This window comes from Odontesthes bonariensis, chromosome 8 (assembly GCF_027942865.1).
Source record: "Odontesthes bonariensis isolate fOdoBon6 chromosome 8, fOdoBon6.hap1, whole genome shotgun sequence".
Classification (NCBI taxonomy): domain Eukaryota; kingdom Metazoa; phylum Chordata; class Actinopteri; order Atheriniformes; family Atherinopsidae; genus Odontesthes; species Odontesthes bonariensis.
The window spans coordinates 28,856,388-28,878,813 of record NC_134513.1 but is presented as its reverse complement, the minus strand read 5'-3'; the positions used below and the strand labels follow the sequence as shown (position 1 = coordinate 28,878,813).

The 22,426-nt window shown below is 41.3% G+C and overlaps 3 non-coding genes and 1 pseudogene across 3 annotated transcripts; 3 read left to right on the top strand and 1 right to left on the bottom strand.

Moving 5' to 3' along the window:
• Positions 1 to 9,525: 9,525 nt before the first annotated feature.
• trnai-aau (transfer RNA isoleucine (anticodon AAU)) lies at positions 9,526 to 9,599 on the top strand. The gene has a single exon. It is a non-coding gene; the product is annotated as a tRNA-Ile (tRNA).
• Positions 9,600 to 10,912: 1,313 nt separating this feature from the next.
• trnai-aau (transfer RNA isoleucine (anticodon AAU)) lies at positions 10,913 to 10,986 on the top strand. The gene has a single exon. It is a non-coding gene; the product is annotated as a tRNA-Ile (tRNA).
• A 737-nt stretch (positions 10,987 to 11,723) lies between these two features.
• Positions 11,724 to 11,796, top strand: trnar-ucg (transfer RNA arginine (anticodon UCG)). The gene has a single exon. It is a non-coding gene; the product is annotated as a tRNA-Arg (tRNA).
• Positions 11,797 to 16,514: 4,718 nt separating this feature from the next.
• The window catches only part of LOC142385530 (immunoglobulin kappa light chain-like), a 158,116-nt pseudogene continuing 152,204 nt past the window's right edge, over positions 16,515 to 22,426 (bottom strand).

The following is a 22,426-nucleotide window of genomic DNA, read 5'->3' as shown; positions in this document are numbered from 1 at the left end:
TGCGCCACTCTGCTACACACCTCTGATGGGATTTTCGGCTCTTTTTCGAGATGCGGCTCTAATGGCTCTTCTTACTGTGGAGAGCCGGCTCTTTCGGCTCCCAAACGGCTCCCCATATATATTTTTACATTATTAATTATTAACAGCTTAAACCTAATTTTATAACATTTTGTTTCATTATTGACATTGTTAAGCACTTATGATGAGTAAAAATGCTGCATAACAATGCTTTATAAATAAAAGTTTTATTATAACCAATTAAATTATCACAAAATAGCACCACTTCCACAAAAATAACTTAAAATGAATTAAACAGATAAAATACAAACACTCACCACAATACGAAAAAGTATCAAAGCAGCTTCATAACAAAAAAGGTGCCACAATACAAATATCAAATACAGTGCTATTAAATTGAAGTATAAAACTATGAAGGATAAAAAAGACCATGTGAACAACACCAGTTTTGAACTACTAGGCCTAGAGATGGAGAACTCACTGTATTACAAATACTCACCACAGTACGAAAAAGTATTAAAGCAGCTTCATAACAAAAAGGCACCATAATACAAGTATCACTTTCAGTGCTATTAAATTAAAGTATAAAACTATGAAGGATAAAAAACATGTGAACAACACAAGTTTTGAACCACTAGAGATGAAGAACTCACTGTATTAAATACAAATACCCACCACAGTACGAAAAAGTATAAAAGCAGCCCCGTCACCTTATTAATTGAAAGCTGCGTGTGATTAGTCAGATGTGTGGAGCACACGCTTCCATGAGGGCAGTGGAGACCGAGGAAAAAAACTCTCCGTCTAGCACTGGCAGAAGCAGAGCAGAGTGTGGGGGGGGGGAGACAGCAAGGTATCAAGGACAAAAAAACCGACGTGGGGACAAAACTGTCGGCTCTGTGGCACTTGCAGAGCACAAGCGAGACAGCGAGATACTGAAAGAAAAAAAAAAACGGCTCCCAAATAGGATCCCAAAACGGCTCCCATTGTGGAGCCAGTTCCTGTCGTTCACTGCAAAGAGCCGGCTCTTAGAGCCGGATCGTTCGCGACCGACACATCACTAGTCTGAGGCAGACACACTCACTGACCCTGTGGACTTCGGGGTCCCGGGCTGCTTGGCCGTGAGTCATGTACAGTCTGTGGGAGAGAAGTGTGATATGATCTGGACCGTGAACAAGGTTGTAAAGCCACGAAGAACCAAGTGACAATGTCAGTAGGGATTGCAATAAAGTAATTTACACTTAATTACATGTGCTGTCTCTTAATCAATGATTTGTATTGACCCAAAATGATAGAAAGCACCTCTCTGCCGCCTGCTGTCCAGGAGCAGAGCCACTCGGCTTCCTCGGTGCTCTCCACGGTCCTCCTGATGCCCGCGCTTTCTTCCTAGCCTTCTGGGTGTAGCTAAATGGTGAAAGAGACATCCATATTCTTCATTCAGCCCATGGAATGTATGTTTAATTCTGGTGCACAAAATAATTACTATTTTGTACCTTGAAGGCTTCTTGTCCATGGCATGGAGAGCTGTGTAGCGGTGGACTATTTCCTCCTCCTCCTTGGCTGACAAGGCTGTGCTACATGCAATTCAGAATCCTACACTCACAGTTTTCTCCAGAATAGTGAAGATATATATTGTTCAATAAATAAATCCACATGCTGCAGTGGCTTATCAGGACTTAGTAAATCATTTCACCTACCTTGTGGAACCCACAGGAGCACAGAAGGCATCCTCAGAACAGATCCTTTGTGTGGTTCTGCAGGGGACAAGCATCAATTTTCTCCAGGGCTCTTTTCCACTTCTTGGCCCCTGGACGTTTGCCAGTAGAGAAGTGGTATTGGCCCTGGGCATATTTTACACAGATGTCCCTCCAGTAAGCATCAGGTTTCCCTGTCTTAGTCATCTGCAAACATTAATAAAACAGGTTAATGTAAAGCTAGGCTATGTGTACAGAGGGTATGAATTCATCCCCCTTTCACAAAAATAGAATCATTATTATCTAAATGTGGTTTCATGCAGGGATGTTTGAGGTTGTTTGATTTAAAATTGGGCGAAACAAAAGCAATTGCACTTAGGACAAGTCAAATTTAGGGTTGGGGTTATTACAATCTCTTCAGTATATACCCAAATGTGGAAGGCAAATTAGGTCAAATTATAAAGGGCTTGCTTTCCAGGTAAAATGTGGCGGGATTTATGTCCACACTCCTCAGAAATCTTTTAGGTGCTCTTCTGGTGAGAGGCCTTAAACATATCACAGAAAATAATAATAGACTTACTGTGCTTTCTATGTTAAAATTCTCAGAATATTCCTTCCCTATTCTCACTTGTATTTTTCTTCATTCTAAATTTTTTTTAATCCATTTAAACATACAACCATTTATACCCATTCTTCTAATTTGAACTAATAACCCTTCTCTCCACATCATATCATACGCTCTTTCAATATAAAAAAATACTGCTACAACACTCTCTTTATTTACTTGAGCCTTTCTTATTTCATTCTCTAGACATATTACTGGATCCATTGTACTCCTCCCTCTCCTAAATCCACTTTGATACTTTGATATAAGTCCTTTACTTTCTATATAATATAACAATCTTTCATTTATCATTCTCTCCATTATTTTACATATATTGGATGTTAAAGCTCTTGGTCTATAATTTTTGATTTTTGGTTTTGATTAATCTTTTCCTGGCTTTCTAATTGGTATAACCACAGCTTCTTTCCAACTTTTTGTTAATTCTCCCTCCTCCCAAATTCAATTCCAATCAAATATTTTTAGAAAATTCACTTAAATGACTTACCATTACATAACAAATCTGATCTTTCCTGGAGCTGATAATTTATATTTTTAAACTGCCCTATTCAATTCCATTATTGTAAATGACATATTCAATAAATCATTCGATTCGACCATTTTCTCCAATAACTCCTTATTTTCCAGAATTGTCTTTTCTCGCCCTACTACACTGATATTTTCAGAACTCTGAATTCTAACAAACACTTTTCTTAACATCTCTGCCTTATCTTTATTTTTCACTGCTGTTGTTTCTCCATTATTTAATATTGGACATACATTGACTCTTTTAATTCCTTTCATTCTTTTAATCACTTTTAACAGTTCTTCTTACCTTTGCTTGCAATTTTTTGTATTCATTCAATTTCTGAGGGCTATGATTTCTTTTTAATACTTTAAAGGCTTTATTTTGTTTCTTCCATAGCTGCAGTACATTCTATTGTCCACCATGGTACCAACTTCCTTTCCTTTTTCCCACCTTTTATCCTTATAGTTTGACTAGCCACTTCTACAATAGCATTACATATATAAAGATTAAAATCCTCAATACTACTATTTAAATCCACTTTTGGTATTTTTAATTCACTATTATCTGAATGAGCCCTGAATCTTCTAAATCTAATTATACCTGATGAGCAACAGCTGTGTCACCTCCACGAGGAGCTGATTTAAACCTCACAGGTGGGTTGGGATGTTGTTTGCTGACTGGAACAATGGGAGCTGTTGGAGTCCTGCTGATTTCTGTGCTGACGGCTTGGCTGGCAAAAGGTTTTGCATTTTGTCTGCTCTTTTTGGTGTTAAGTCCTAAAACTGGATTGTGTCTGTTGTTCTGTCTCACGATTAGCATTTGTGCAAAATATGCTCTCTCCATAGGATCATGTTTGCCAATAGTTGGGGTGAATCATGGAGCTGCCAGTGAGGTTCAGAAAAAGCAAAGCGGTAAGGACAGCTGTAAGAAATGTTTTAAAGCTGTAGGTTTTCATAGTGACTCAATGCCTTTTGTGTCATAGACTTGTCTTCAAGGAAACCCCTTGAACTTGTCCAGCCAATGGATTCCATGTTGGGGAAGAACTCAAAAGAAGGTATGCATAAAGAGTTTGAGTCTTCCTTGGGTGGTGAAACTTTATAAACTGCGTTTGAGCATCGACTGGAAAATGGTTTTCAGAAGACTTCTGTCTGAACAGTGACCCGTTTCAATCTGCTGCTGTCTACTTGACTTCTGCATAGTTGTATAGTATGTGTCAGGATATGGTAAAGCCCTTTAAAGCTTTGTCACACTGCAAGGAAAGCAACTAAACTGAGTTTAATGCCATATATTGGGGCAGGTCTGAAGTATTTGCATTTTCTGTTTATGGCTAACTTGTCTATATTTCTTAATCCACTTTTGAACTTCTTTGCAGTCTTAATGGAAAGCAAAGAAGTTAAAGCTGCTGCATCCATTGGCAACATGAAATGTAAGCAAGCTGAAATCTCACAAGTAAATCTGAAGGTTAAAAGAGAAGTGAATGTTTCTCTGGCTGTCGCCGCAAATCCGACGGAAGAAGCTGCCGCTGCAGTGGCGGTCGCGGCCGCCAATCCGACAGAACCTGCCGCAGCAGTGGCGGTCGCGGCCGCCAATCCGACAGAACCTGCCGCAGCAGTGGCGGTCGCGGCCGCCAATCCGACAGAACCTGCCGCAGCAGTGGCGGTCGCGGCCGCCAATCCGACAGAACCTGCCGCAGCAGTGGCGGTCGCCGCCGCCAATCCGACGGAAGAAGCTGCCGCAGCAGTGGCAGTCGCCGCCGCCAATCCGACCGAGGAAGCTGCCGCCGCCAATCCGACGGAGGAACCTGCCGCAGCAGTGGCGGTCGCGGCCGCCAATCCGACAGAACCTGCCGCAGCAGTGGCGGTCGCCGCCGCCCATCCGACGGAAGAAGCTGCCGCAGCAGTGGCGGTCGCCGCCGCCCATCCGACGGAAGAAGCTGCCGCAGCAGTGGCGGTCGCCGCCGCCCATCCGACGGAAGAAGCTGCCGCAGCAGTGGCGGTCGCCGCCGCCCATCCGACGGAAGAAGCTGCCGCAGCAGTGGCGGTCGCCGCCGCCAATCCGACGGAAGAAGCTGTCAGCTAAGGCGGCGTCATGAAGCTGTCTAACTTGCCAGCCTGAACCTCTTTTTAAATAAAACAGTGGCATTGTACAATGTGTGCTGCTGAAACAATTCCTTGGCTCTGAATAATTTATTTGTCTCAATGGAAGGGTGGCTGTCCAAGGCCTTCCTAAAGAAGGGAACCAGGGAGAAACATCTTGTGATGTTTGGAAATGGATTTAATTTGGAGGGAACTATTTGGAGCTGCATGTTCTTATAGATGCAGCTACTCAAAATGATGGTTCTGTACAGCCAGTTGCCAGCAGGGCCCTATCCAGTTTTCAGCCAAGTAACACCACCCCCAGCCATAACAAAGTAATGTCCTTAATCAAGGAAGTGAGCTGCAATGCCTTTTCTCCACATGGGGAGGAGCAGTTGACTGAAGCTAAAATTGTGTACAGCTGTCTCTGTATTTTTAGTTTCTCGTAGAGTCATCTGAAAGTAAAATATTATGCCAGAACTCCTTTTTAAATGGTGATGAAGATGTAGGCGCCTGCAATGGTTTTTACTTCCTGCTTCTGAAGAGTGCAGACGTCTCTGCTTCCTCCTGCTGCTTACAGCTTTATTCACTTTTACTTCTTTCCACAAGTCTTGGATACAATCGCTGGTTGTCTAGATGGTGTCCAGCAAACAACGTGGGCTACAGAGATAATTGGCAATCTTTCTGGAGAAAACCTGGTCTGAGGAGAGACGGCATCCATCCCACTTTGGAAGGAGCAGCTCTCATTTCTAGAAATATGGACAAATTTATTTGCCACCCTAAAACATGACAACCCAGGATGCAGAGTTGTAGTCTTACACACTTCTCTGCAGCTTCCCACCTGCTGCTACCCACCCAATCAATTAACACAAAAGGAGCAAATCCTCTTGTGCAAAAAAAAAAACTAAACAAAAACGTCAAACTACTAAACGTGGTTTGCTGAATATCAGATCTCTCCTTTCGAAGTCTCTGTTAGTGAATGAGTTGATTTGTGATCATCATATTGATATATTTTGTCTTACAGAAACCTGGCTGCAGCAGGAGGATCATGTTAGCATTAATGAAGCAACTCCCTCTGACTGTTTAAATGTTCACGTTCCTGGAACCACAGGCAGAGGAGGAGGAGTGGCAGCTATCATCAGATCAGGGTTACTAATCAGTCCCAGACCCAAGATTAGTTTGAGCTCTTTTGAATCTCTGATTCTCAGTTTTTCCCGCGCAAAGTGGAAATCCCAGAAACCTCTTGTGTTTGTTGTTGTGTATCGTCCACCTGGCCCTTATTCTGAGTTTCTGTCTGAATTCTCAGAGTTTTTATCCCAGTTAGTGCTGAGTACAGATAAAGTCATTGTAGTGGGTGACTTTAATATTCATGTAGATGTTGAAAATGACAGCCTGAATATGAACTTTAATTCTATATTGGACTCTATTGGATTTTCTCAGAGTGTTCACAGACCGACTCACTGCCTTCATCACACCCTTGATCTTGTTCTGACTTATGGTATTGAGAGTGAACAGTTAACAGTGTTCCCTCATAACCCTGTCTTATCTGACCATTTTCTGATTACCTTTGAGTTTACATTACTTGACTATACAGTTTCTGAGAAGAAATTTACGTATAGAAGGTGTCTATCAGAGGATGCTGTAACCAGATTTAAAGAGTTAATTCCATCATCCTTTTCTTCACTGCCATGTGCAGATATGACAGAGGACGACTACCTAAACTTTACTCCAGCAACACTTGACTCTCTTGTTGACAGCACTATAGTTTCAATGCGTACAGCACTGGACAATGTTGCCCCTCTGAAAAGGAAGGTAATCAGTCAGAAGAGGTTGGCTCCTTGGTATAATTCACAGCTGCGTGCTTTAAAGCAGACTGCAAGAAAGCTGGAGAGACAGTGGTGTTCCTCTAATTTAGAAGAGTCTCAATTAGTCTGGAAAGATAGTTTAATAATGTATAAGAAAGCCCTTCGTAAAGCTAGAACTGCTTATTATTCATCATTGATAGAAGAGAATAAGAACAATCCCAGGTTTCTTTTCAGCACTGTAGCCAGTCTGACTAAGAGTCCGAGCTCTGCTGAGCCAGTTATTCCTTTAACTCTCAGCAGTGACGATTTCATGAGCTTCTTTATCAATAAAATTGTTTCTATCAGAGAGCAGATTGATGGAGTCCTTCCCACTATTATCAGTGATGTATTATCAAGTACAGCAGCTTTAGAAGTATCTTTAGAACCTGATTTATATTTAGACGGCTTCTGTCCAGTTGATCTCTCTGAACTAACAACAGCAATAGTCTCTTCTAAACCATCAACTTGTATTTTAGACCCAATCCCAACCAGACTGTTCAAGGAGGTTTTCCCATTAATTGACACTTCCATATTGGATTTGATCAATCTGTCTTTGTTGAAAGAGATTTGTACCTCAGACTTTTAAGGTTGCTGTAATTAAACCTTTACTTAAAAAACCTACTCTTGATTCAGAAGTGTTGGCTCATTATAGACCTATATCCAATCTCCCTTTTATGTCTAAAGTTCTTGAAAAAATAGTTGCAGCTCAGCTTTGTGATCATTTACACAGAAATAATCTGTTTGAAGAGTTTCAGTCAGGATTCAGAGTGCATCATAGCACAGAAACTGCACTGCTGAAAGTTACCAATGATCTCCTCTTAGCCTCTGATAGCGGACTTGTGTCTGTGCTTGTCCTGTTGGATCTCAGTGCTGCATTTGATACGGTCGATCACAGTATCTTATTAAAGAGACTTGAGCATATAATTGGGATTAAAGGAACTGCATTAGGCTGGTTTAAGTCATATTTATCTGATAGATTTCAGTTTGTTCTTGTAAATGAGGAATCTTCCTCACACACCAGAGTAAGTCATGGAGTTCCTCAGGGTTCTGTGCTTGGACCGATTCTTTTCACTTTATACATGCTTCCATTAGGTAATATTGTTAGACAGCATGGCATAAATTTCCATTGCTATGCTGATGATACCCAGTTGTACTCATCTATAAAACCAGATGAACCCAATAGGTTGGTCAGACTACAAGCATGTCTTAAAGACATAAAGACCTGGATGACTCAGAACTGTCTGCTTCTAAATTCAGACAAAACTGAAGTCGTTATCTTTGGACCTGAGCGTTTCAGGGAGAAATTGTCTAGCTATATAGTTACTCCAGATGGTATTTCCTTGGCTTCTAGTTCTACAGTGAGGAACCTTGGAGTTATTTTTGACCAGAATTTATCATTAGACTCGCATATAAAACAGGTTTCTAGGACTGCCTTCTTTCATCTTCGTTATATTGTTATAATCAGGAACATCTTGTCTCAGAGTGATGCAGAAAAACTAGGCCATGCATTTGTTACTTCAAGATTGGACTACTGTAATTCTTTATTATTGGGCTGTCCCACATATTCTCTGAAAAGCCTCCAGCTGATCCAAAATGCTGCAGCCAGAGTTTTGACGAGAACTAACAGGAGAGATCATATTTCTCCAGTTTTAGCTTCTCTTCATTGGCTCCCTGTTAAATTCAGAATAGAATTTAAGATTCTTCTCCTTACATATAAAGCTCTTAATGACCGAGCTCCATCATATCTTAAAGATCTCATTATAAGATATTTTCCTAACAGAGCACTTCGTTCCCAAACTGCAGGTTTACTTGAGGTTCCCAGAGTTTCTAAAAGTAGAATGGGAGGCAGAGCCTTCAGTTATCAGGCCCCTCTCTTGTGGAATAAGCTGCCAGTAAATGTCCGGGAAGCAGACACCCTTTCCACTTTTAAGACCAGGCTTAAAACTTTCCTTTTTGATAAAGCTTATAGTTAGGGATGGCTCAGGTGATCCTGAAACATCCCATAGTTAAGCTGCTATAGGCCTACACTGCTGGGGGGGCTCATCTGTCACACCTTTCCTCACTGTAGCCTACTCTCTTTATGTATTTGTGACATTATTGTGGTCATTAACTCGTGTTTCCCTGTTCCAACAGATATCCTTTGAATGGTGTTACAGTGCCGCCGCCGCCGCCACGGCCCCCTGCTCAGGTGACAGCATGTGGCCTAACGGACAAGGCGTCTGACTTTGGATCAGAAGTTTGAGGGTTCGAGTCCCTTCGTGGTTGTCTTGTTTAGTTGTATGCTGTCATTACTGTACAGAAATCAAGAGCACTGTACTAAGTACTAACCAAATAAACACATGGTGAAAGCTGCTAAGTACTTTGCTAGTTGTACTCCATGTCAGAAATCCTCTGAATGGCATGCCATTAAAGTCGGAGGATTTTACCAGTCTGTTACTGGTAAAAAAATCCAAAGTTAAGCTGATGTTACGCAATGATCTTTGCTTCCCGTACTGCCTATACTCAAGCTATACAAAAAGATGAGACACTTGAATGAGTAAGTTCTATCACCTCGAGTCATTGGATTATATAACAAATGATAAAATAATTGCATTGAAAGGATTTTTTGAAGAACTAAAAGTCTTTCAACTCACCTGCTGATAATATCCAAATCCGCAAAATCAAAGGCAAGCTGTATAGAATGTTTGTGTGACTTAAATAAGTAACAGAGAAAACACTGAGAGCACTTATTCTGGCACAAAATTGCTCATAGGGAAACTCAAAACCTGGCCAGTTAGCTCAGCTGGTCAGAGCGTGGTGCTAATAACACCAAGGTCATGGGTTCAATCCCCATACTGGCCACGAACATCAGCAATAACAGCACATGTGTAGGCACTGTTCCATAACACATAACTTTTAAAGATATATCAATATATTTGATGCTGCTTGTCCTGGAACGGATCACAGGGGAAGCAATGTGAGCAGACATCCCTAGCCCCGCTTCTCACAGGACATAATCTACACCTCTTTTCGGGTGGACACACAGAAATACCAATGCAAGACCAGCATGGTTTATTTCTTTTGAGTCCTGGATCTTCCCTCAGGCCTCCTCACCATGCAACTGATCCAAAATATCTCCCCTGGGGGGAATCTACATGATACTCTGACCAGATGCCCATACCGCCTGATCTGGCTTCATTCAAAGAAGAGCGGCAGAGACTGTATTCTCAGCGTATTCCAGATGACTACGCTTATCACCCTGATCCAAGAGGGTGAGCCTAATCACCACAGAGTGAAAGATGATTTCAGCCCTAATGCATTCGCAATCTCATTCATTTAGTCACCACTCATAAGGAGTGACCAGAGGTGAGCGTTGGAAGGAAGATCGACTGGTAGAATGAAATCCTCCAGTCGTGGTCAAAATGGTCTGATCCCTAAACTCTTCCACTTGAGGCAGCAACTGGTTCTAAGCAAGAAGAGGGCCCTCGACCTTTTTCCAACAGAGGATCAGAGCCTCAGACTTGGAGGCACAATTTTATTCCTGGCTGTTTCAGACTTGGCAGCAGACCACCCCTGTACCGGCTAGATGACTCAGGAGAGACCATGTGGCCTAACGGACAAGGCGTCTGACTTCAGATCAGAAGATTGAGGGTTCGAGTCCTTTCGTGGTTGTCTTGTTTAGTTGTATGCTGTCATTACTGTACAGAAATCAAGAGCACTGTACTAAGTACTAACCAAATAAACACATGGTGAAAGCTGGTAAGTACTTTGCTAGTTGTACTCCATGTCAGAAATCCTCTGAATGGCATGCCATTAAAGTCGGAGGATTTTACCAGTCTGTTACTGGTAAAAAAAATCCAAAGTTAAGCTGATGTTGCGCAGTGATCTTTGCTTCCCGTACTGCCTATACTCAAGCTATACAAAAAGAAGAGAGACTTGAATGAGTAAGTTCTATCACCTCGAGTCATTGGAGCATATAACAAATAATAAAATAATTGCATTGAAAGGATTTTTTGAAGAACTAAAAGTCTTTCAACTCACCTGCTGATAATATCCAAATCCGCAAAATCAAAGGCAAGCTGTATAGAATGTTTGTGTGACTTAAATAGGTAACAGAAAAAACACTGAGAGCACTTATTCTGGCACAAAATTGCACATAGGGAAAATCAAAATCTGGCCGGTTAGCTCAGCTGGTCAGAGCGTGGTGCTAATAACGCCAAGGTCATGGGTTCAATCCGCATACTGGCCACAAACATCAGCAACAGCAGCACATGTGTAATCGCCCTTCCAAAACACATGAATTTTAAAGATATATCAATATATTTGATGCTGCTTGTCCTGGAACGGATCACAGGGGAAGCGGTGTGAGCAGACATCCCTAGCCCCGATTCTCACAGGACATAATCTACACCTCTTCTCGGGTTTACACACAGAAATACCAATGCAAGAATAGCATGGTTTATTTCTTGTGAGTCCTGGACCTTCCCTCAGGCCTCCTCACCGTGCAACTGATCCAAAATATCTCCCTTAGGGGGAATCTACATGATACTCTGACCAGATGCCCATACCGCCTGATCTGGCTTCATTCAAAGAAGAGTGGCAGAGACTGTATTCTCAGCGTATTCCAGATGACTACGCTCATCACCCTGATCCAAGAGGGTGAGCCTAATCACCACAGAGTGGAAGATGATTTCAGCCCTAATGCATTCGCAATCTCATTCATTTTGTCACCACTCATAAGGAGTGACCAGAGGTGAGCGTTGGAAGGAAGATCGACTGGTAGAATGAAATCCTCCAGTCGTGGTCAAAATGGTCTGATCCCTAAACTCTTCCACTTGAGGCAGCAACTGGTTCTAAGCAAGAAGAGGGCCTTCGACCTTTTTCCAACAGAGGATCAGAGCCTCAGACTTGGAGGCACAATTTTATTCCTGGCTGTTTCAGACTTGGCAGCAGACCACCCCTGTACTGGCCCAATGACTCATGTGAGACCATGTGGCCTAAAGGACAAGGCGTCTGACTTCGAATCAGAAGATTGAGGGTTCGAGTCCCTTCGTGGTTGTCTTGTTTAGTTGTATGCTGTGATCCAAGAGGGTGAGCCTAATCATCACAGAGTGGAGATGATTTCAGCCCTAATGCATTCGCAATCTCATTCATCTCATTATGACGTAACCTAACCACCAACCACCAACAGCCGCGCCCCAGCTGGCTACTTATTTAATATGGCTGGCTAGTCTGTGCCTTAGTGGAAAGTCCTGGACATTATCGTAACAATGGTCATCATAGCATGTATACATGAGAAAACCTTAACCTCAGAAAAAGTTAAATGCCTCAATTGTTTGTTCACATCATTATCAATCAATAGATCTTAAATAACAATTGTTTTCACTTATCTTCCTATAGGTCACAGAATGGTAAAAGGCCGTCTGAGGGCTTTAGGCCACAGAGTTCAGTGGACAAGAGTGTGGGATTCGATGCACCGGGTTGATAGTCTAGGAATACTACAGAGAATGACAAGCCTCGGATGTGTTGTGAGAAGGACCTACAATGTCGCAGGTCCTCTGTCACTCGTACATATAGATACCAACCACAAGTTGATCAGGTAAGTTGACAGCAAAGGACATCACATGGACATTATATATTTACATATCGATTTCAAAAATGGTCTATGGCATACATTCTCCAGATTTCTGGATTCTACTGGTGTAATGGACCACGATGTACAGTAGCTGCATTAAACAATTGATAAATTTTTATTTTACAGATATGGTGTGGTGATGTTTGGTGGAATAGATGGCTTTTCAAGAAAGGTCAGTGTCCCCATGGAGATTAAAGTGTGTGATATAATATTCAATGTAATTTCCTTAAAGTGATACTCCGGAGTAGATTCAACCTGGGGTCCTGCCTGTCATCCGTCCCCACATCCCTCCCCGTTTCACTCGCTCTGCTCATGGTGCGTTCAAGTTGTACTTGGGAGTCGGGTACACGCAAACTACAAAGCAGGCCGTGCTAACATTAGCCTGGTAGATCACAAGTTGTTTATATTCGGACAAGGCGAGCGCGAGAATAGCTTTGGTGGACGCGGTAACTGGAACGCTGATAACTCGGCTGTGACGTCATTCCGAGCTTCCCAACATTTCATTCATGTATTGTTTTTATATTATTGTAGTTAATGTTTAATAATGTATTTCTGTGGTGTTTATGTTTTCCATATCCTCACAAAGATCATGTACCTACATGCTACCAATAACAATAAGGCATCAACAGCCCAAGATTTCTTCCTTCAGGCTGTGGAGGCACATGGTTTTCCATCCAAGTAACATGCCATGTCTTGTTTTGAGGTTGCTCTTTATGTTTACATTAGATTTTTTTGAAAATTTTAAAAGAAATGTAAAGTTGCCTTTACAAAATTGTTGACCCACTGACATAATCACAATATTATTTGTATGTTTTTACAGTGATCTGCTATTCAAGGATGTTTCAGTCTTATAATATAAGCATCTTTATGTATTAAAGGAGAACTGCGGTATTTTCAACATTAAGCCTCTTTTATGAGTCGTCTGTAATGTTTTAGAACCCCCCTCACCGCTTTTTTTATGTTTACTGCTGTCTCCGGTATTTGCCTAATTTTGATTCTTCTCAACCTGCTTCAGAATGGCAAGCATGGTGCATGTCCAAAAAGGTCCATAAAAGCACCATAAACGTCCGTTTTCAAAATCATCAACTCACCGGAGTGGTTACTGGTGTGCACTGGTAATCCATATTAAATTTTGTTGCGAAAAGTTGCTTCTGTCGTGTTTTATTTGACATTTTGTACTGGATGTTCGTTGATATTACTCCGCCACCACTAAGAAAATAGTGCGAGCATGAACGAGCTGCTGTAAACTATGAACTACGACAGGAACCATAAGGGAAGGTTGAGACACTGTTTTGAAGAGAATCTTATCTGTGTACAGTGCCCATAGCCTGGGACCTGTAACACAAACTATCATTACTTCCCCTTCAATGCACATTCTAGCAAATCACTTTACATCCTAATGCACATCTGGCTTTAACAATCCAAAAAAATCATACGAACAATAAATAATTAATTCAAACTTCACATTACCACTATCACCATAGAGTGTTTCTCCTGATGATGTCACCAAGGTTATAAAAGTAGGCAGTATGGAGTGCTTCCTCCTTTTGTTCTTGGGCCACAAATTAAACTCAAAGTAATTTATCTGAAAGAATACATAATTGTATAATGAACTTAATTAAACCAATAAACTTATTGTAAAATATACTTGTGTGTTTTGTTTTTTTTATCCACAAAAGCTAATGTATCTGTAACCAAAATAATGCAAACGCCAAAAAAACCTGGGATAGTATGTGTCTACATATTACAGAAAGATGGAATAAAGGGACACTTGTTGTGGCTCTCACCCACATTGTCACAACAGTATTTTCTGAATTTGAGAGTGATAAAAAGAGAACAAAAATATGTGAGAAAAAACGACATCAGTACCAACGTGTGCCCACTGAGTGTCGTTGGCGCTCAGATCCCGGCCGGCAGAAGTTGCTGCTCCTTGATTGGATGGTTGGTTGGCGCGTGGGTGGGCACCGGGTTGATTGGCAAGTCAGTAAGCAACGTGCTGATTGGCTATTCACTCAGGCGTCAAAACAGGGTCAAAATTCATACTCGTAACTTGAGTTTTTTAAACTTGTAACTTCAGGGTCGTACTTGAAGGTGGGAAATTTGTGTGTCTGTCGGATTTAGTTTTACACATGCACAAACTGTTTTTACAACTTCAAAACTTTGTTACACATACACAAACTATTTTTACAACTTCAAAACTTTGTTACACATACACAAACTATTTTTACAGCTTCAAAACTTTGTTACACATGCACAAAATGTTTTTACAACTTCAAAACTTTGTTACACATACACAAACTATTTTTACAACTTCAAAACTTTGTTACACATGCACAAAATGTTTTTACAACTTCAAAACTTTGTTACACATGCACAAAATGTTTTTACAACTTCAAAACTTTGTTACACATACACAAACTATTTTTACAACTTCAAAACTTTGTTACACATGCACAAAATGTTTTTACAACTTCAAAACTTTATTACACATGTGAACATCATTGTACAAGTACAAAATCTTTCTGACCCTTATTTGATCCCATAGTATCGTTGCTGACTTGACTTCCATGTTTTCTGGCTCTGCCAACACGTCCAATTTCTGTTTGAAGTTTCCAGAGTAAGAAATCTAAGCTCCTGGGCCTCAGCATCACTTCAGGAATCATCACAGCTTTACTTGATAAAATCTCTTGGACACAAACACCACGACGTGTAAAAACTTTGAAATTCAAATGACAAAAACATGCACGTCCATGCACATAGCAGTCCAATGTATCTGCGCACACATCAGGAGTGTAGGAACATTTAATCTGCGGTTTGTGATCGATAAGTTTTGCAGGCAGCATGAAAACAATTTATGATGTGTTGTCATATCGAAAACTTCCGCTTTGGAGTTTGTGGAGCAGGTTATCTGAGCTCTGTGGCCTCAGGCATCATCCCATGACTGATCTAGTGGGTGCTGTGAAGCAGCTTCATGGGGAAAATAATGATGAGATTATCAAGGAGACATGCAACGGGCAGGGAAAAAATGGCATCATTGGCTGCAAATAGGTGGAATAAACACAAGAAAGCAGGAGGGTGTATGTGACCGAAGTTAAAGCCTCTGAGCATCTGTTGGTCGGGTTCATAAAAAATCACAGTCCCTTTGAACTGAGAATGTGACTGACAGCAGAGACAAAAGGAGGAAAGCCAAATTCAAAAGTCACACCTCAGTTCTTTTTTTCCTATAGAGACTATTTATGTTCTCAGTGCTGTATGTCTCTGTTTTCTGATCTAACTTTATACCATGATGACTGATCTCTAAATTCAAGATTGATTGAATGATAGCCTGATATTTTGCTTAAAGAATCTCTGTTTTCTTCAAAGAAATATACACTTATGTCAAGTCTGGATTGAAGACTTTCTTCAAGTTTTTAATCAAATCTTTGGGATCTGAAATATTTTTATATTTCTTTCATTTTCTTGTTGGGATCTGTTTGCATCAGTTCCGTCAGTTCCTCAGTTCTTCCTCTAAATGGCGCCAAGGAGCAGGGTTGGGCCACAGGCTCTGCAGGTGCGTTTTCCTTCGCACCTGCAGATCATCTACCCTCATCAGAGGAGGATAAGAGGAGGTGTCGGCCTGCACTTCGACGCCAGAGTGTTTTACCATCGTGGTAACTCTAGCCCACTCAATCTTCTTACTGAAGACTTATTTCCGTATTACCTGTTTCAGGTTTTTTCTCCTGTCGATGGTCTGTACTCAACCTTTGTCTGAGTTTCAGAGAGAGAAAAGGGAGAAATGTTTATAATTATAGTATCCATTGATCTTTTATATAAATGTCACATAACTCTTGTGTAAGTGTAGATATCTTCTGGAGTTAGTGCACACTGAATTTTACTTTCCCTTTGTACCCACTCTATGCGTTTTCACCGCAAACACAGTTGAGATATTGTTTTATATGTACCTATTCAAATCTGAAAATGGACAAAAAGGGATTCAGTATTCAGTTTGTGTTCATTTGAAAAATAGTCCACATCTGATTTTGAGAACAATTGACTGTTTATTGAGGCCGATAGCAGAAAAAGAAACAGAAAAGCTACATAATGCACATAAAGCAACAGAATGCAATAACTGTAAAATATTTTCTCAGTCCCAGTGAGCCAGGTCAGGACTGGGAACACTGGTCTGTCCTCAGTGTCTCTGAGATTGGAGTCTGGGAGCCCTGGGTGGCCTCACAGGTCACAGAGTCCATCTTCTCCCACTGGTCAACAGAAAGCCTCAGGGTGCTGCTCCAGCTGTAGAGGCCGTCCTTCTGCACCCAGAGACTCCTGCTCTCCTCCCAGCAGGTATTACCGCAGCCGTCCAACTTCCAGGACAGACTCCAGTCTGAGGGGAAGCCCTTGTTGGCCAGACACATGAGGGTGGCATTTCCCTGCTTCAGCTCCTTAATGGAGGAGGGCAACACTGTCAGGGTGGGACGGACATCACCTAGGAGACACCAGTCAGCTTAGAGAACAGGAACCACACACTTGTCCATAGAACAGCAGACACTTGGACATCTCAGAGCTGATTTTCTCCTTTAAGAAGTTTCTGTCAGGTTCTGCTCCACCAGTCACTGACTAACACATTGTTTCACTTCCCTTTCAGAAACCTCTGATGCACATCAGCACAGAGAGAATCATCACACAGTTTGATCTGAAATATCTAAAACTGTACGGGAAATTTAAAATAGCAGATGTCGGCATATTTACAAAGTAAGTTTTGCTTTAGTTCCAGTTCAGAAAAGCATCTCACTCACATTAAACATTCTACATATGGAGCATAAATATTGCTTAAACAAATGAACACATGCTTTATTATAAAGGGGATTTAAAGTAACGTATGACATGATCATTACAGAGATGTTCAAATATTTCTTCAGTTTAATGTGGTTCCACTTGTTAAAAATGCATGTTTTTCTTCATTGTAGAGACAGTCTTGCCACAATATTAAAATATTTGCTCGACTTTCACAGAAATGTTGACAAATTTTAGCAAAGCTGATCTTCCAAGCTCTGAGGAATAAATAAAAACTATGACCGGTACAATTTTTTGTCAAGAAGATATTTTTCATTCAAACATTAAATGGAATAAAGCCCACTTAAAAACTACAGTCATTGATATTAAATGCAGTAAAAACTTACTTCCAAACTCCAGTCTGGTTCCTCCACCAGCAGCGTCAATTCAGCCAAAGCTAAGGTATGGCAAGGTCACTATAGTCACATGACTACAGTATCAATAAATATACAATAATCACCACAAAAGTCTGCTATGTAGCTTATCTGTGTGCAAATGCAGTCTCACTCACATAACATAACAATGGACTCGTCTCCGTCTCCCTGTTAGCATTAGCATTAGCATTAGCGGCGGAGGTGCTGAAGTGGACAGCCCCGTTAACAGCCTGAATCCCGCCTTCACTTCCTGGTCCTCCTTTCTCCGCCGCTGGGGCAACATTGGACCCATCATCACCTGCCCTTTTTTTTTGGTGATAAATAAATCTATAGTTTTCTGCTTTCTTTTCATATTTTACATTAATTAGCAAACAACATCCCGCTAATAACATCAGCTTTGACCTCCAGGCTCCGTCATTTCGTGGGAGGGAGGGGAGGCTGGGAGATACCACATTTCAAAAGGGAAGATGATACTTAGATCAATTGATTGTGTTGTTCAGAATTTCATTTGTAGTTCATCTATATGTATTAAATAATAAAATAATCAATTCAAATTGACACAGAGTAATTCCATGAATTAATTTAAAAAAAAAGAAAAAAAGAAAAACGAACATTTACATTTTGCCCTGGAGCCAAGGTGTGGCAGCCGCCATACCTTGCCATACCCAATTGACGCCCATGTCCTCCACCAAAAGTCCACCACTGTGATACAAGTGATTATGGAACAGAGAGGCCAGTTATTTCAAAGTAAAGGCTTAAGATCTGTCATATTTAGGAGCACTTTCACATGTGACTGTGTGGGTTTTTCCTTTGATCAGCTATCACAGTCTTGAAAAGCAGGTGTCCTGCCCAACAACGGGATCAGCCCCACTTCCTCATAAGATGAGTTTTTTTTATCTTTCTTTGCTCAGAGGTGCTGTGATATTCAGGCTCAATAATTATGGGTGCCAATGCCGAAGGCATTAGACACATATCTTACTCCTGTGCCAGACTCTTATTATCTGTTTCCGCCCTAAAGTTCGGCGACTAACTAGTCTGGCAGCGATGGTCCCACGACATAAAAAGCACACCGTTAGGTGCGCATTGATCGGGAATAGTGTGCAAAGACTTTTCTCTCTCATTAATCAAAAGGAATTCCTGCAAAATGGGAAAATGTCGGAAAATTTAAACAGGGAATCCTCATCAAAAAGTCAAAAAATGGCGATTTGGACCCTTAACGAGCTTGAAAAAGGCATTTTCAGAGGCCTTATAACTCAGCCATACAGCATAGCACAGACCTCATTCAAAGTTTGTAAGTGACACCAGACTCTCGGCTATAACTGACTCGAAGGGTTTGAATATATTTAAGACGGCTTTGACACGACGGCAGTTTACGTTTGAGGGTAACAAAATCTCAGGTCTGGCGTCTCTCGCACTCAAGCCCTCACTCTAAAAATCATTAATCACGATTCGTCAAACAAAACTCTCTCGTGTCTGAAATATCTGGCCGATCTGGACAAATTTTATCACAAAACGTAGGTATTTTTGTCCTCTTTCACACAATGTCACACTCATTGACCTCTGCCACACACATTTATCACAAATTGCCTCTGAGCGCAAAGTGCTGTGCCTCAATTCCATTATAAATGGCTAAAATCAGTGTTTAAATATGATTTTAAAACTGCCATTTAAAACGAGCCCGAGGGGGTAGCCGAATAAAAATTACACCGCTGGATTCGGCCGTCCCTTGTGGCGCTCACGAAACAAAAATGATTCAGATACGAGCTTTACTTTTCGAGCTGTGACCGTTTGTTCGAGAAAGTAGGCGGAAATAAGAAATGCTCCATTTTTAACAGGGACAAGTGTGTGTCATTTGCAGCACCTGTCAGTTGGAGCTTCTCGCACACTGACGAGCTGTCTCCTAGCAACAAGCTTAAGAGCCTGCTATGGGCTGAGACAGACTGCTTAGGAGGAAAAAGCCAAGATGGAGCCCTTCAGGAGCCATAGGCCGTTTCTCAATACCAAGAATGCAAAGAACAGACTTGTGTTCGTGAGGAGAATGTTCTTGCTAGTCAACCTCGGAAGAATGAACTCGGGAGATCACAAGTACACATGCTCCGTTTTCAGTTTTGAGACGATGCGTTCTTCGTGCCCGAGGCAGCCTGCTCTCATTAAACAGCTGGGCTTTTTCATCCAAGCGCTGACAAGTTTGAGGCGCATAATTCTTCCGAACAAAATTGTAAATAGCTGGTATTAAGACAAATTAACGATAAAATCGGGATCTAAAGGGTTACTTTCTCGCCTCAAAATGTTTTAAACGTGGATAAAGTGATATATTTAAAGCAGGGTTGCCAACTTTTCCAAAAACCTTGGAGTGAGATTTCAGCGGGTCGGTTCGCGACACGCATCTCAGAAGTTGTTCCACAGTACAGATCCATATATATATCTGTGTAGATATGATGTAGATACATGGATACATTTTATGAATATGCAATAGTGCAGAGTGTGGGGCCTTCCTCTAGAAAATTTTGCATTTCTTAAATGCAATTTCTTCCATTCTAGTCGATTTTAGGGTGACTATTTAGACATGGCAAATCCTAAATTCGCTTGAATCGAATAACACTACATTGCTGTAGTGAGACAGCGCTGCGTTACCAATCAGATTTCGCCTTGGCAAACCAACGTCACTGACGTACCGACTGACGTGCCGACTGACGTAATGACAAGCCGTTTCCAGCAAATCAACAATCTGAGAGGGATTAGACACTCTGCTGCAAGGGCGTAATAATGGTGTTGACATTGGTGGGGACATAATTTTTTCACTCCACCACCAACTAAGTTTGAGGGACACGTCCTTCGTGTGGGGGGTGTGGGGGGCCTCCCCCAGAAATTTTTTATTTCTTAGATGCAATTTCCTGCATTTTAACCAATTCTGGGGTGAAAAATGCAAATCCCATCTGATTCACAGCCCTCTGATTTTTTTTTTTTTAATGTAAACCATAATGGCAAGATTGAGAATTGATTTTTTTATGCAAGTCACTCAAGTTTCTGGTGACTTCAACATTATCCCAGGCCCAAGCAGACATTGCCACAGAAAGATGTTTTATGTGTGTTATGTGTTTCTGAAATTTCAGGATCTGTAAGTTGATGAGTTTGGGTGCATTTTGTATAAAATATCAACTGATGAAGTTTTGAAAGTGCACACTGCAAAGATAAGTGTGAAAAGTGTGAACAATAAAAGTGGAAATGTACAATTTTTGAAAAATGTAGGCGGATGACTACTTAGCATTAGCAACAAGCATTTATTAGCTCATAAAACACCAGCAGTCAAAAGATTAAGGTCCAGCAAACATTTATTAAAAATAAAGACATACTGGCACATGAAAAACACTTTTCCACGGCTCACTTTTTCCTGAGCTCCTACAAACTATTAAGTTTGTAGCTTTGAGCCTATTAACTAGCCATATCTTGTATGAATGAGCCATGCAATGCATGGCGCCGCCGTTCATTGAGGCAGACAAACTGCTGAGTAACTTACTGTTGACTTGGTGAAATAACCTCTTATGTCCGTCAGTTTTCTTTTCTTGCCCGAGTCAGACATGATTACTCCGAGCCAGCGAATAAAAGACCCGTCACCTCGTCAGCTGTTTTCCCGCTATCACCGCTTAGCAACCAACCTAGCAACCAACCTAGCAACAACAAGCCAGGCATAGCGCTACAGAAGGTGATCCAATCACAGATAGCGAGGCTGTCCCCACCAATGACACGCCATCTTTGAGAGAAGGAACTGCGGGAGGGGAAAATTAACCCTTTGTTTCGCCCGTGCTCTGCTGTGGTCCATGAGTTTAAGCATTCGAAAATTATAGAACGAGTGAAAAAAAATCAACACAGAAAGAAAAATATATCTAGTGTGAGATTTCTTTGTTAAGTGTGAGAGCGTGACACTAAGTCTGAAGGAGTGAGTGTCACGGCAGATGCGTGAGAGTTGGCAACCCTGCCTTCGGGGGTCTGAGTTGGAAAAACTGCGCTATGGAACTTTGCTGGAGCGGCCCGGTAGCTGAGCGGAAGTACTTCGACTTTCTGGCACACCTACCGCAAAAACAAATAGACCCCTCTCACGCTCCCAGGTACATTTGACTTGTCTTACCTTCTCGGTCGACATAGCTTGCACCTTCTAACTCCTCGCCGGTTCGTCAACAAACGTGAAAAGTGAAAGTGAAAGGGTGTTGTATTTACGACACTGTAACCGTACATTACCTCCAAGCCTGTAGGGGGAGCTCCAGAGTGGGATTTTTGAGAAGTTACATTGTATCGCTTAAAATAAGAATTTCTATGAGGAAAAAATGTGTTGTGACGGGTGGGTTGGTAGGACACGGACTCGAGAGATGTAAAAAGCAAACTTGGTTTATTTTTAACTTTGGACAAAACAAAAGGCGCAGCTGAGCCAGATGACAAAAACTTCAACTGTGAAATCAAAACATGAACATGACAAAAATAAAATTGGAAAAAAATTGAGATTTTTTTTTATATTCGTCAGGTTTCCGAAATGTGTCCCCCCCAATGTTAAACTCATTCCTACGCCCTTGGTTGTGTCACTTGTTGTGGCTGAAGTTGTGTTTAGTTCATCTCAGGATCCTAGTAGTCCTCAACAGAAGCGATGATCTTTGAGAACTGGTAGAGGGAAATGTGAGGAAAAAATGTTCTGTGAACTGAAAGTGTTTTATGTTTGTTTTTAAAGGATACTGTGAACCATGGCGAACATGGAATTGGTGGTGCGATGGTGGTCCAAAAAAACAACAACAACCCACAAACACTCTGAAATTTGGTAGATCTCAAGCTAGTACTTTTGAATAACACGCCGATTTTACCTTTATCCCTAACACACACAC